The following is a 13,421-nucleotide window of genomic DNA, read 5'->3' as shown; positions in this document are numbered from 1 at the left end:
TACTGTTTTAAAATATTTCTACTGCAAGGATGTACTACTTTTGTAATTTAAAAACATTTTTTTAAAGACAAAAGTAAATAAGACGTGGTTCCAGCCCTAAAGGAATCTATAGAATAGAGGTGGAAACACACTCACAGAAAGGCAGCAATACAGGAGGCAAGGGGTTCTAGAGAAGCCCTGAAAGCACTAAAGCCAGGCCAACGGATAACCCAGAACACATTCCTTGACCTGTTTTTATTGCTCACAATAGGCAATGAAGAAGCCATGGATATAAAGATGTTGATCTTTGGTTCTTCCCCAAACAACTTGAGAGAGAAGGAAAAACACATGAGTTATGGACCCCTAATCCAGATACTTCTATGCATGAAGAAAGTTTCAAGACTTCTGCTCTGGCTCAGATAGGATAAGTGATATCCTGAAGTTTTCAACTGCTGAGACAGCCCGGTAACTGGGATTGTACAGGTGCACCCTGCACAGGGGTGCCTACCCGAGGACACAAGTAGGTCCCAAGGTTCCACCTGCCTGGAGGAACGGGTGCCTTTTTCTAATTTGTACAAATACAGCCATATGGACTAGCCGTGCTCCTGGCCTCTCTCCAACAGAAACATTTGACCATGAGAACCAGAAGTGGTTGTGTAAAGTCTTTTCTTACTTACAGAGTGTCCGCCACACAACACAATAGGGATGTACAATTAAATTCTAGGACACACTGACATTTCAGAAAGGACCACTTTTGCCTTCATTGAGCTCATTTTCTTTTTTAAGTTTGTGTCTATTTGTAATTGTATCAGGTGAAAGCAGATAAGATTTACACCAAATTTGGAGGATATGTTTGGGACAGTCTGACTTACAATGCTACGTTGTATTCCCCAAACTGGGAATTCCCTGGTGGTCCACTGGTTAGGACTCCGTGCTTCCACTGCAGGGGGCATGGGTTTGATCGCTGGTTGGGGTTCCGGTGTGGCCAAATAAAAAAGTTTTAAAAACTGACTTTGGGACACATTCAGGGAGATCTCAAAGAGATAAAGATGAGCACAACAAGGGGTCTGTGTAACTGCTGATGAGGGAGTCTTGCCTTATTGTGTTAAGACTTCATGGACAGAGAAACTAACATTGGTATCAGCTTTTGGCCCCATATTGAACATCACAGATAGGGTAGATTCTCCAATTACAAGTGTCAGCTTGGATTTCAGCTGCATCTCTCACGGGTTACTCTGTGTTATTCATCTTCACTCAACAATAGTTCATGATTCTCCCAAGCATCAGAAATGCCTCTTCTTTCCCTGACCCTCTGCTGGCATGGGTGTCAGACTACTCTGTTGCAGGGGCAGGGGGCGGGGAGGGGGGAAGGCAGGGGTGTCCCAGGAGGTATAAATGGTAGGGCATCATGTGTCAGAGGCATCATCTGCTCACTGGTCTCAGTCTGGAGTCAGGGTAAAGATGGATGATTTCATAAATTACCCCCAAACAAACCAGGGCCATTGCCAGGAGCCCAGTTCAACCAGATTTAAGCCCAGAGAGAAACAGGTGTTCATGTCCTTAGAAGTCTCATCTAGAGTCAGAGAAAAATCTCATTTATCCTTTTACCCATGACTAAAAAGGCTGAGGTTAATATTTTGGGGCCTCCTTCCTGAGAACAGATTGGAATCAGCAAGGCACTTATGGACCCACCAACCTGTTGGTTTTATATAAGGGAGGGTGGTCTGAGGCCCAGAGGTCAAACCATTTGCAGAGGCCACTCAGATGATCGCGGGTTGTGCTGGGATAGCTGGATGCTGGATAGCCTGGCTCATAGTCCCCCAATCACTCATGCTCCTTCCACATGATGCCACGTCTCAGGCTGAATTAGAATACTACAATGACTCTCATCCAGGGCTGCTGGGAGTGTATTTGGTCGAAAGATAATGAAGGAAAGTTTGACAATTTCTAGCAAAATTTAAAAGGTCCATGACATTTAATTCAAACACTTCTAGGAATTTATCCTATAGATATACTCATGCACATGCGAAACGATGGACAAAGTCATCCACTGCAATATTTGCATGTTTCCAAGAGGAAAACTACGCATCCATCAGTAGAGGACTGGTTAAATAAATCATGACGTAGGAAACAAGAGAAGCCACTGCACTGAGAAGCCTGCGCACTGCAATGAAGAGCAGTCCCTGCTCGCCGCAACTAGAGAAAGCCCACACGCAGCAACGAAGATCCAACACAGCCATAAATAAATAAATAAATAGATAGATAGACAGATAGATGGCTAGATAGCCCTGAACCAAGATGGCAGAGTAGAAGGACGTGCGCTCACTCCTCCTGCGAGAACACCAGAATCACAACTAGCTGCTGGACAATCATCAACAGGAAGACACTGGAACTCACCAAAAAAGATACCCCACATCCAAAGACAAAGGAGAAGCCACAATGAGACAGTAGGAGGGGCACAATCACAGCAAAATCAAATCCCATAACCGCTGGGTGGGTGACTCACAAACTGGAGAACAGTTACACCACAGAAGCCGACCCACTGGAGTGAAGGTTCTGAGCCCCACGTCAGGCTTCCCAACCTGGGTGTCCGGCAATGGGAAGAGGAATTCCTAGAGAATCAGACTTTGAAGGTTAGTGGGATTTGATTGCAGGACTTGGACAGGACTGGGGGAAACAGAGACTCCACTCTTGGAGGGCACATACAAAGTAGTGTGCGCCTCAGGACCCAGGGGAAGGAGCAGTGACCCCAGGGGAGACTGAACCAGACCTACCTGCTAGGGATGGAGGGTCTTCTGCAGAGGCGGGGGGTGGCTGTGTCTCACCCTGAGGACAAGGACACAGGTGGTGGAGGTTCTGGGGGGTGCTCCTTGGCATGAGCCTTCCCAGAGTCTGCCATTAGCCCCACCAAAGAGCCCAGGTAGGCTTCCAGTGTTGGGTTGCCTCAGGCCAAACAACCAACAGGGAGGGAACCCAGCCCCACCCATCAGCAGTCAAACTGTCACTGTTTGCAGATGACATGATACTATACATAGAGAATCCTAAAGATGCCACCAGAAAACTACTAGAGCTAATCAATGGATTTGGTAACGTTGCAGGATACAAAATTAATGCACAGAAATCCCTTGCATTCCTATATACTAATGATGAAAAATCTGAAAGAGAAATTAAGGAAACATTCCCATTTACCATTGCAACAAAAATAATAAAATACTTAGGAATAAACCTACCTAGGGAGACAAAAGACCTGTATGCAGAAAACTATAAGACACTGATGAAAGAAATGAAAGATGATACCAACAGATGGAGAGATATACCATGTTCTTGGATTGGAAGAATCAATATTGTGAAAATGACTATACTACCCAAAGCAATCTACAGATTCAATGCAATCCCTATCAAATTACCAGTGGCATTTTTTACAGAACTAGAACAAAAAATCTTAAAATTTGTATGGAGACCACAAGACCCCAAATAGCCAAAGGAGTTTTGAGGGAAAAAAATGGAGCTGGGGGAATCAGACTCCCTGACTTCAGAATATACTACAAAGCTATAGTAACACAATATGGTACTGGCACAAAAACAGAAACATAGATCAATGGAACAAGATAGAAAGCCCAGAGATAAACCCATGCACCTATGATCAACTAATCTATGACAAAGGAGGCAAAGATATATAATGGAGAAAAGACAGTCTCTTCAATAAGTGGTGCTGGGAAAACTGGACAGCTACATGTAAAAGAATGAAATTAGAACACTCCCTAACACCATACATACAAATAAACTCAAAATGGATTCAAGACCTAAATGTAAGACCAGACACTAGAAAACTCTTAGAGGAAAACATAGGAAGAACACTCTTTGACATAAATCACAGCAAGATCTTTTTTGATCCACCTCCTAGAGTAATGGAAATAAAAACAAAAATAAACAAATGGGACCTAATGAAACTACAAAGCTTTTGCTCAGCAAAGGAAACCATAAACAAGACAAAAAGACAACCCTCAGAACAGGAGAAAATATTCGCAAACGAATCAACGGACAAAGGATTAATCTCCAAAATATATAAACAGCTCATGCAGCTCGATATTAAAAAAAAAATAACCCAATCCAAAAATGCGCAGAAGACCTAAACAGACATTTCTCCAAAAAAGACATAGAGATGGCCAAGAAGCACATGAAAAGCTGCTCAACATCAGTAATTATTAGAGAAATGCAAATCAAAACTACAATGAGGGCTTCCCTGGTGGCACAGTGGTTTGAGAGTCCGCCTGCCGATGCAGGGGACACAGGTTTGTGCCCCGGTCCGGGAAGATCCCACATGCTGCGGAGCGGCTGGGCCCGTGAACCATGGCCGCTGAGCCTGCTCGTCTGGAGCCTGTGCTCTGCAATGGGAGAGGCCACAGCAGTGAGAGGCCCGCGTACCGCAAAAAAAAAAAAAACAAACTACAATGAGGTATCACCTTACACCAGTTAGAATGGGCATCATCAGAAAATCTACAAACAACAAATGCTGGAGAGGGTGTGGAGAAAAGGGAACCCTCTTGCACTGTTGGTGGGAATGTAAATTGATACAGCCACTGTACTGGAGAACAGTATGGAGGTTCCTTAGAAAACTAAAAATAGAATTACCATATGATCCAGCAATCCCACTTCTGGGCATATACCCAGAGAAAACCATAATTCAGAAAGACACATGCACCCCAATATTCACTGCAACAGTATTTACAATAGCCAGGTCATGGAAGCTACCTAAATACCCATCGACAGACGAATGGATAAAGAAGATGTGGTACATATATACAATGGAATATTACTCAGCCATAAAAAGGAATGAAACTGGGTCATTTGTTGAGACGTGGATGGATCTAGATACTGTCATACAGAGTGAAGTAAGTCAGAAAGAGAAAAACAAATATCATATATTAACGTATATATGTGGAACCTAGAAAAATGGTGCATATGAACCGGTTTGCAGGGCAGAAACTGAGACACAGATGTAGAGGACAAATGTATGGACACCAAGAGGGGAAAGCGGTGGGGGGTTGGGGTGTGTGTGATGAATTGGGCGATTGGGATTGACAGATATACATTGATGTGTATAAAATGGATGACTAATAAGAACCTGCTGTATAAAAAAATAAAATAAAATTCAAAAATTAAAAAATAAACCATAAATAAATAAATAATAATAAAAAAATCATAACATAGCTATGCAATGGCAAGCTATACAGACTTAAAAAATGAGGAAACACTATATGCTGACATCGATCAATATCCAAGGTATATCAACAAGGAGGAAAAAAAAAGAAAGGTGCAGAACAGGTTATCAACGTATGCTAGCAGTTAAGGGGAGAGAGAAAAAAAAGGTTCACATGTATCTGCTGGTAAAAGTATAGAAAACCTGAAGAACACATAGGAAACTGAAAATGTTGTTTGCTTCTAAGGAAGGCAGCTCGGCTGCTGGCAGACTTTTCACTTTATTCCATTTTACACTTTTTGAATTTAGTACCATGTGAATGTTAACTATTTAAGAAATAAATATAATTTTAAGAAAAAAAAAAGAAAAGAGAGGTGCCCAGCTCTGGAAAAGGGAACCCTGCCTCATTTCTGGACTATACACTGCCCAGCACTGTAACCCTTTGATTGTGAGAATAACATCTTGACCCTCTTTCCTCACAACCCTTTCTAGAAAAATACATCTGGCTCAAGCCATGCCTGCCAGATGATCACTTTCCAAGGACTCCTGGGCAGGGGCATTTCTTTAGTAACTATGGAAGCTTCCAGTGCAATCTCTCAACTATTGGCCATTTGGAGTCTGAGGTTCTGGACTTAGTTAGCTAGTTGAGTTTAGAGCTGCTGAAGAGACCTGGGGGAGAAAATCACCTTTTGTTATGGACCAAATATTTGTATTCCCCCCAAATTCATAACCCTAACCCTCAATGTGACTGTATCGGGAGACAGGACCTCTAGGAGGTGACTAAGGTTAGGTGAGGTCATAAAGGTGGGGCCCTGATCTGATATGATTAGCGTCCTTCAAAGAAGTGGGAAAGATACCAGATCTCTCTCTCCCTCTCTCTCATTCCTTCTCTTCATGCCCACTCAGAGGAAAGGCCATGTGAGGATAAAGTCACCATCTGCAAGCCAGGAAGAGAGCTCTCACCAGAAACCAAACCCTGCCAGAACTTTGATCTTGGACTTTCCAGCTCCCAGAACTGTGGAAAAATAAATTTCTGTTGTTTAAGCCACCCAATCTGTGATACTTTTTTATGGCAGCCCGAGCTAAGACAGACCACGATGTGTATGAGCTGTTGGGAAAGAATTATAAGCTTGCTTTCAGTTGGCCTACTTGGATTTCCACCAGGCTTTCTGAAATTTATCTAGCCAATGTAAATAACACTGACAATTTTTGGCAGATGTGCCCATCTTTTCTTGCTAGGCATCCCTGTGTTCTCTCCCCACTGAGATGTAACTGTCATTGTGATGGAGAAATAGTCACTGGCAGAGAAGTAAATGGAGTTCATTCTATAGTATTCAGTCCACAAATGTTTATGGAGAACCAATATATGCTAGGCTTTGTTTTGGGTTCTGGGGATAAAGGAATAACAGAACAGACACTGTTTATCCCTCTGCAAAGTTGAAGGGCTCCTCGTGGCAGGCAGATATATAAACAAGCAAACAAAAAAGCCAGATAATTTCAGAGTGACCTACTACTATGAAGGAAACAAAATGGAATTATGTGTGACAAGAGTACTACTTTAAATGAGATGGTCGCGGAGGGCCTCCCTAAGGAGGTGAGAGTTGAGCTGAGACCTCAATGACAAGAAAGAGTCAGGTGGGAGAAGAGTTTGGGAGGAGCATTTCAGGCAGAGGAAAAATGCAAGTGCAAAGGCCCTGGGGTAGGTATGAGCTTCCCATGCTAGAGAAACATAGAGGCAATTTGTATGGTGGCTGGAGTTTATTGGGAAGCAGGAGGAAAAACTTGATCCTTTCGAACTTCATTGGTCACAGTGAACATTCTGGATATTATTCCAAGTCAGTGGGATTTCACAGGAGGGTTTGTATATGGGATTAATACTATCTGATTCATGTGATGATAAATATACACTTTACAATATCACAGAATTTGAGGGTAGGGCTAAATCTTAGAATTCAGCCAATTATAAAAACACAGATTTATAAATTTCAGGAGTCAGGACTTCCCTGTTAGTCCAGTGGTTAAGATTCCGCGTTCGATGATGAAAACATCATGCTAAGTGCAGGAAGCTAGAGACAAAAGATCCCATGTTGTATGATTCCATTTGTAGGAAATGTTCAGAATAGGCAAATCCATAGAAAAAGAAGGCAGATTGGTGGTTGCCAGCGGCTGGATGGAAGAAGGAATGGGGAGTGACTGCTTACTGAGCACAGCATTTTCCTTTGGGGGTGATGAAAATGTTTTTTCCTCAGTGTAGATGGTGGTTGCATGACACTGAAAATGTACTAAATGCCACTGAGTTGTATACTTTAAAATGGTTAATTTTACATTATGTGAATTTCACCTCAATTAAAAAAAAACTAGGATTGGTCCTAGGATAAATGGTAGAGGTGTACAGTTTATCTGTTTTCCAATTCACCATATGCAAACCATCTTGCAGGATAACCTGTCGACCCCAGGTCTGCTACTGTGTCTCATGACACAGATGGCTCAGTCCATCAGAACCTAATCATGGCACTCATTCTAGTTAACATCAATTTTTTTGGAGGCCTTCAGTTTTCTAACTTCATTAATTCATTTCTTTATCAATAATTACCTATGGCACAACTACTATCTGCCAGGCACTGGGGTAGATGCTGGGGATAGAATGATGGGCAAAACCAGACCCAGGACCCATGCTCATAGAGCTTATGATCTAGTAGGCAAGAGAAACATTAATAAAATAATCATCCAGTAGTTGTCTGTGACAAATGCTAGGAAGGACAACTGTGCCCTAGTGAGAGGGATGCGACCTAGCCAGAAGGTCAAGGAAGGCTTCCTGGAGGAAGTGACAGCTAAGTTGCAATCTGAAGCCTGTAGGTATTAATAGTGAAAGTTGTTTATCAAGCCCTATTATGTGCCTGTCATTGTGCTTGATATATCAACTCATAACACCCCAACAGTCCTCTGAGGGATCTACTATTGTTATCACCTGTATTTTACAGCTGAAGGAACTGAAGCTCAGAGAGGTGAAGTGACTACTTAAGTTCACACAGCAAGGAAATCATGGAACCAATATTCAATCAAACTCCAGCAGCCAGACTGATGTAGAAATTTAGGCATAGTGGACAGATCATTGGGTAAGGGCCGATCGGTAAGAGGTCATTTGAGGTGGACCAATGGGTCAGGCTGATCAAGATTATAAATATAAAACTGAAATGGTCATTCAGTGAAGGATACCAAACTAGAGGCTTTTTTGTTTTTGTTGTGTTTTTTTAACATCTTTTGACTTCTGTAACTATGGGTGCATGTTTCTTACTGTTACCAAACTCATTAACATCTGGAAGTTGGAGGCTATGAATTGCTTGGCATAAGATACTAAATCAAGAAGGTGGATCACTTATGAAATAGTGAATAAGGAGAACACCAGTGATAGTGATCATTCCAGGCAATGCCTCCAGCAACCGCTAGGTGACAAGAAAGAGCAACGAAAAACGTTCCCCCAGTCTTCCAAAAATTAAATGTATTTTTAAGTATGAATGAACATGATAAAAATTTCAAGTAGTTTAGGAGGTATTGAATAAAAAAACAAAAGTCCTCCTTACACCTTCCCCCTATATCCCTATGTTTTTCCTCCGAAAATAACCTCTTGTCTACTTTTAGGGGGCATATTTTCTTAGGATTGTATAATATTTTTTGCAGAAAATGTATTTGCTTATATCTCTCTCCTTTAAAATATTGACACAATTGGAACTTTTCCCCCCTTAGTGTATCTTTCCATGTCAGCACATACAGAGCTCCCTCCTTTTTTAAAGGGCTGCAGATTCCATCACAATAATAGTTAACAATTGCAGAGTGCTTACTATATAGCTGGCACTGTCCTTGCTTTAACCCATTTAATCCTCACAAAGGCCTCGGAGGTACATTCTATTATTATCCCCGGTTTATACTTTTTTTTTTTAAACCCCACATTTGTTTATTTATTTATTTTCGGCTGTGTTGGGTCTTCGTTTCTGTGCGAGGGCTTTCTCCAGTTGCGGCAAGCGGGGGCCACTCTTCATCGCGGTGTGCGGGCCTCTCACTATCACGGCTCCTCTTGTTGCGGAGCACAGGCTCCAGACGCGCAGGCTCACGGGCCCAGTTGCTCCGCGGCATCTGGGATCCTCCCAGACCAGGGCTCGAACCCGTGTCCCCCGCATTAGCAGGCAGATTCTCAACCACTGGGCCACCAGGGAAGACCCTATTACCCCCACTTTAAATATGAGAAAACTAAGACACAAGTGGATAAGTCACTTCCCAACATCACAAAGCTAGTAAGCAGGAGAGCCAGGATTTAGATGCAAGAAATTCGACTCCCAAGTCTACACTCTTAATGACCATGCTAAACTACTACAGCATAAACGTACCATAACTGACTTAATCGTTTTCTCAAGACTCTTAAAAAATTATCTATTTTTTGAAAACTGTGCTAAACTATATCGTTGTAAAATGTACCTGGGATTTTCGTTTTATTCGTGTATGGTGAGGCCAACAGATCAGGATATGATTGCCATCAAAAAGATAGTTTGGGGAGCTTCCCTGGTGGCGCAGTGGTTGAGAGTCTGCCTGCCGATGCAGAGGACGCGGGTTCGTGCCCCAGTCCGGGAAGATCCCACATGCCGCGGAGTGGCTGGGCCCGTGAGCCATGGCCGCTGGGCCTGCGCGTCTGGAGCCTGTGCTCCGCAACGGGAGAGGCCACAACAGTGAGAGACCCGCGTACCGCAAAAAAAAAAAAAAAAAGATAGTTTGGGAACTTCCCTGGTGTCACAGTGGATGGGACTCCATGCTCCCAATGCAGGGGGCCTGGGTTCGATCCCTGGTCAGGGAACTAGATCTCACATGCATGCCGCAACTAAGAGTTTGTATGCCACAACTAAGGAGCTTCATGCCGCAACTAAGGAGCCCAGGAGCCGCAACTAGGGAGCCCGCCTGCCGCAGCTAGGACCCGGTACAACCAAAAAAAAAAGAAAGATAGTTTGTTACTCTCAGTTCCCAAGAGGAGGGGGTGGGAGGTGTGCCATGCCACACATGGCCTCAAGAGGGAACCCTGAGGTTGGTCACAAGCAGAGAGAGTGAGGGGAAAGCATGTGTAGAGTCCTTACTGTGATTTCTGAGAGAAGGAACAGGGGAGGCAGGGTAAGCAGCTGAGCAGGTCTAAGATTGGATAGTTTGAATAGTTTCGGTGGGCTCTGGGCTATAGGGCTGGTCCCCAGTTGTCTGTTACCTGGCCCTGGGATGGTCAGGGCCGAGGAATTTTGCCTCCTGGAGTGGAAAAGCCAGAGAAAGGGGGTAGTTCAGAGTATGGGCTTTGGAGCTGTTGGTTCGCATATTCTAGGCAAGTCATCTACTATCCCTAGGAATTAGTTAACCTTGGGAGGGGAAGTCTCTCCCCGGTCACTGGCCCCAAGATATCAAAGCATCATATAATATAGAAAATAAAAAACATGATTAACACATATACAGAACATAAAATTTACAATTTTAACCATTTATAAGTGGCATTAAATACATTCGCACTGTTTTACGACCATCACAACCATCTATCTCCAAAACTCTTCATCTGGCAAAACTGAAACTCTGTACCTATTAAGTGATAACTCCCTGTTCCCTTTTCCCTGAAGCCCCTGGCAACTACTATTCTACTGTCTGTCTCTATGAATCTGACTACTCTAGGGTCCTCATATGAGTGGAATCACAGTATTTGTCCTTTTGTGACTGGCTTATTTCACTTAAACATAATGTCTTCAAGGTTCATCCATGTTGCAGCACGTGCCAGAATTTGCTTCCTTTTTAAGGCTGAATAATATTCCGTTAGGTGTATACTCTGTTTTGATTATCCATTTATCTGTTGATGGGCACTTGGGTTGCTTCCACCTTTTGGCTATTGTAAATCATGCTACTGTGAACATCGGTGTACAAATATCTCTTTGGGATGCTGATTTCAATTCTTCTCGGTATATACCCAGAAGTGGAATTGCTGGATCATGTGGTAATTCCACTTTGAATTTTTTGAGGAACTGCCATACTGTTTTCATAACAGCTGCACCAGTTTATGCTCCTACCACAGTGCACAATGGCTCTAATTTCTCCACATCCTCATATATATTCTTCAGAAGTTTTATCATTTTAGGTTTTACATCTAGATCTAATCCATTTTCAGTCAATTTATATGTGTGGTACGGGGTATGGGTTGAGGTTCATTTTTTGGCACATGGGTGCCTAATTGTTCTAACATTTTTGTTCTTCATCTTGGACTTTCACAAATAACACTGCTGTTGTATACCCATACAACTCAACCAATTCACATATCTAGTGTAGTTTTGTGAGCAAAATGGTGGGAATAATTCCTAACAATAGGATCACTGAACCTAAGAGTACATACCTTTAAAATTTTGCTAGAATTTCACAAATTTACCTCTAAAAATGTTCTAGGAATTATGTTTGGGATGACTGTTTATCACACCCTTTCCAAAGCTTAATATTATCACATTAAACTTTTTGGCAGCCTTAGTAAAAGTAGTATTTTATTGTTTGGCTACATATTTGCTGACTCATGAGTTAGGTGGACCAGCTTTTCATTATTGGTCATTCTACTTATACTTCACCTAGGTAGAAAAGAATCTCATTTTTTAAAATAATAAAATATAAGAGCTAGTATTTACTGAACAACTCCAGAGGCAGGTCCTGTGGATTATCTCACCCCTCTTGCTAAAGTATTTATTTCAGAGATGGGCTTGTAAGCCAGACCTATGAACCTGGATTCAGACATGGTCCAATGACATGTTACAGTGAGAAGGAATAGCGGGGCTTTTGTCTGATGGTTTGGGGTAGAGAGGCCTTCCTTCTCTCAGGACATTGATGAGGAATTTTTTAGCTTGAGATGCTCCTCTCATGAGGGATGCCAGATGAGAACAATGAATTATACACAAAAGAGAACAGACCTGAGAAAATCAAAGAGAATCAGAGCCATAGTGCTGACTTTATGATCTGCTGCATCAAATCAACCTTGAAGTTTGTCCTCTGTCTGATTGGATTTTCTGTTGCTTACAACCAAAAGCATTCTAAATCATACACTCAGAGTAGCTCCTATTGTTAAACAATAGGAATGGGGAATTCCCTGGCAGTCCAGTGGTTAGGACTCCTCGCTTTCACTGCCGAGGGTCTGGGTTCAATCCCTGGCTGGGGAACTAAGATGCTGCAGGGGGAAAAAAAAAAGATGGCGCAAAAAAAAAAAAAAAAAAGAATATAACAATAGGAATGTAGTAGTTTTTTCTTCTGTGCATATCAATTATTGTACATAGAAAATAAATTTTAGACATAAAGGTGAGACCTCAGAGCTTCTTAAATATCTGATAAGATCCCAGAAAGAAAATATGTTGTAGTTACCGCAAATCTGTCCCCAAAGTTCAGCCCGCACAAATTTATGTCAAGCTTGCAACTAATTAGGGAAAATGGGCAACAGGCAATTAAGTCATTTCATTCTGTTATGTATAAAAAGTAGTTGTTATTTTTTCTTAGTTATGAATTAAAAGATTAGAGTCATTTTATGATTTATGGGAGTTAATGTAGTGATTAAGAACATGGATATTAGAATCAAACTGCCTGGGCTCAAATCCTAACACTTTGCAGTTGTGTGACCTTGAACAAGTTACTTAACTTCTCTGTGCCTCAGTTTCCTCAAAGACAAATATGAATTAATAGTCGTACTTATGTTTAGGGTTGTTAATGGCAATTGAGTGAAAGTACATTTTAAGGGCTTAGCACAATACTTGGCAGATAGCGAGCCAATATATTGGCTATATAATATAAGCCAATATAATATTATTATAGTTACCCACTTTTTTCTTTTAATGGTTAAACAACTTCTTTGGGGGCAAAAGAGCTATTTTTAGCATTGCAGAATAGAGACTGAAGAACAAGCCTGATTTAGCCCGACTCTGTCTTCCTCCGTCACGAAGGTTTTACTACCTTCTCTACTTTTTGTGTTTCCAAGGAACAGAGATGTTACACTGCTTTTGAGAACTTTGAGGCCAGAACTAAGTCCTAGAGTGAGTTATCCTGAAAATCACCATGGAAATCAGACAATAAATCTGTTTCAAAAGCAGCAGACTGTACTTTTGTTCTTTGAACTAGTGACTAGTGGCAAGTATGGTCATGTTGGAACCTAAGACTCTGGAGCTAGACTACACAGGTTCAAATCCTACTTCTACTTATGGGTCCTTGGGCA

Source organism: Leucopleurus acutus (assembly GCF_964270905.1).
Source record: "Leucopleurus acutus genome assembly, chromosome: 13".
NCBI classification, from domain to species: domain Eukaryota; kingdom Metazoa; phylum Chordata; class Mammalia; order Artiodactyla; family Delphinidae; genus Leucopleurus; species Leucopleurus acutus.
The sequence above is the reverse complement of the archived record's forward strand: the minus strand, read 5'-3'. Positions refer to the sequence as shown.